Here is a 2,692-nt window from a genome sequence, read left to right as displayed (position 1 = left end):
CACTACACGGGTTTTATTCCTGGACTGTGAATTTCCTTCCAGGCCCTCTGGCATGGTCATACAGTTTCACACAAATACTCACAAACCTGCCTCAGCATTATCAAGGCATCAAACAAATGTACATAGTTAACATTTGATTTATTATTACATTTCTATATATATTTATTCATATTTCTCCCCTCTTTATTTAAATTTGATGTATGTTGTATAGTTATATAGTGTTTAGTTCAACTGCAGTTCTATGGTATCAAAAATTAAAAAGAAATAGAAGCACATGGTGTTTTTATTTTCATTATATACATTTGAACATGTGTTTAGAATTTCAAACTTTGCCATGACATTTCCAATTCCAGTTAGTTTAGTTATTTATATTTACATAATAGGGGACAGCTGTAGCCTTACTTATCATTACTGTTCAAATTGTAAACTGTAATTTAGGCTACCTACTGAAAATAATATGCGCTGGTCACAGTGGACTTAGAATAAGATGAAACGTGTATAAATTGGAAAAACATGAAATAACCACTGGAGGAGGGTAGGAACAGAATTTAATGTTAATAAATTTCTCTTTTTGAAGAGTAAAAGCTATGACTTTGTCAGTGAAGTTCTTTCCCTCGTGATCCTGCCTGACAAGTACCAGGACACATGTAAGGTGATCTCCTCTGGGGATCCTTCCACATCAGATGCTGGTTGGAATAACGGTCCTGTTGAAGACAGTGCCATCAAACATAGTTACAGACTATATTGTAATGTAAATATCATTCAGTGACATGTAATATGGTACAACATAGGTAACAAATTTGTGTAACTTACCTAGACCTCTTCTGATTTGTCTCTGCAACAAGTCTGATGTGGCTGGTTCAGGTACGGGGGGCACCAAACCAAGCTGTCTGGTGTCATCTGGTCGAAGGCTCCTCCTTCTAGGCATCCCCACTCCACTTGTGAGTCTGTTCTTCACAATCCTTCTTTGCAACTCGTAAATTTATCCGTAGTGTTGGAGCTATATTTTTATTTTTTGTTTATTTTGGGCTTAAGTTAATTTATAGCCTAATTTATTTCTTTTCTTTTCTTGTTAAAGTTAATTTGGTTTATTTTGTATTTATGCTTTACTTGTATTGTCGTTTGTTGGTCACATGGTGTTATGTTCATTTGCATAAGTAGGTCAAGGTGAGAGGTGCTGCAGGCACAAGGGCATATGGTTTTTTACCAGCGTGAGAGAGGCAGCAGAAATGTCTGTAAGCTTGCTTATGTGTGTGAATAAACCTCCTCAAACTCAATCTTGTTATGGACATTACCTTGCTTTGGTACCTCTGAACCTGCGTAAAGCCTAACCATGATGTAGCCTCAAGTGGCCATTTGAGAAGTTTGTTATTATTTGTTTTTGTTTAAGTTTATGGACAAATAGCCACTACACGTAGGTTTTTTCAGATTTCAAGGCATATACGCTGTCTTCTAGCGTTCTTCTTATACAATCTTTTGAAACTGAAATTACACAAATTACAACCATTTAATATCAGTTTGTAAGTAGAACAAGAGAAAACCTTGAGTGTAAAGACAATCAACTGCATATAAAACATGGGCTGAATATTGTACTATGATGGGAATATACAAGTGTAAAACGTACATTTCTTTGCCGTCCAACGTTTTCATTGTTGGTCCGTTCCGGTGGAAATTGTAGTCCAAAGCAGCAAGCAGAACTCTTGCCTCATAAACTGGAAAGCATAGTGCTTGCTGGCATACATCAGGATATGATTCTGGAATGACTCTAGGTCTGCAGTCGATCTGATAGAACAAACAAACAAACACATACAAAGAAACATTTGCTTTTGACATGTACAGCACTGGCTTTTGGTATAACCTTTCATTTTATACTAATTTAAAGTTGTGATATTCTGTGATTGTCTGGACTTACCCATTCGATAGTAGCTGCTGTGCCCTTGGTGGTGATGTTGATCTGAAATTGTGCAACAGAGTTGCACGGCGCACCAGTCCTCAGAAGGCCAGTGCATTTATCCACAGGCAGGATCAGAAATGTAGCCAGTTGTCTTAAGCAGTTCTCGTACACTATGGAGGCTCTGACACCTATGATGTCATCTTCACAAAGGACATTCTGTGGTTCTGGGAAAACAGGGTCATGATCACAGGGAGAAGGCTCATCACGAGCATCTTCATGTGCAGGCAAGGAAGTCCATCGATAGAGTGTGCTTTCTTCAGTGCTCCACCCATTCTATTGAGGCACAAAAATCTGTAGTAAACAAACACCACAAAACAACTGCAAATTGAGACTGACAAATAACACACCGTATAGAAATCGGTGGAAGATCCTCTTCATCAGAGCTGAAACCATTCTGTCCATCATCTCTTTCAAGGGAGTAAGATGAAGCTTTATCTGCCCAATCAATTCTTTACATAATGACAACTTTCAGATAAAAACAAGTTCTCAACTAATATCACTGAAAAATAATACATGTAATTAGGAAGTACTACTTACACACTGTTCATTGGGTCATTGAAAACATTTTCCTCCAAGTCCTCCTCAACAATGCCCATGTCATGTAAGCTGCAAAAAACATATTACAAATATATATTATGAACATTTGGAGAAAAGCAATACAGGGCTAAAAGTTATGATGTGTACATGTTACCTTTGTTCAAGGCCCTGAATTTCTGTGGCTTCTGGAATGACATCAAG

General features: G+C 37.5%; 1 long non-coding RNA gene across 2 annotated transcripts; it reads right to left on the bottom strand.

The window, feature by feature from the left end:
* Nucleotides 1–265: 265 nt before the first annotated feature.
* LOC123966463 lies at nt 266–2,516 on the bottom strand. Of its 2 annotated transcripts, XR_006823990.1 has the most exons (6): nt 2,492–2,516; nt 2,302–2,361; nt 1,913–2,227; nt 1,625–1,782; nt 814–1,482; nt 266–704 (listed from the first exon to the last, which is right to left on the bottom strand). It is a non-coding gene; the product is annotated as an uncharacterized LOC123966463 (long non-coding RNA). The 2 variants fall into 2 exon arrangements; XR_006823989.1 differs by lacking the exon at nt 2,492–2,516 and having other exon boundaries at nt 1,913–2,402.
* Between the last annotated feature and the right edge of the window lie 176 nt (nt 2,517–2,692).

This window comes from Micropterus dolomieu, unplaced genomic scaffold (assembly GCF_021292245.1).
Source record: "Micropterus dolomieu isolate WLL.071019.BEF.003 ecotype Adirondacks unplaced genomic scaffold, ASM2129224v1 contig_13484, whole genome shotgun sequence".
Lineage (NCBI taxonomy): Eukaryota > Metazoa > Chordata > Actinopteri > Centrarchiformes > Centrarchidae > Micropterus > Micropterus dolomieu.
The sequence above is the reverse complement of the archived record's forward strand: the minus strand, read 5'-3'. Positions and strand labels throughout refer to the sequence as shown.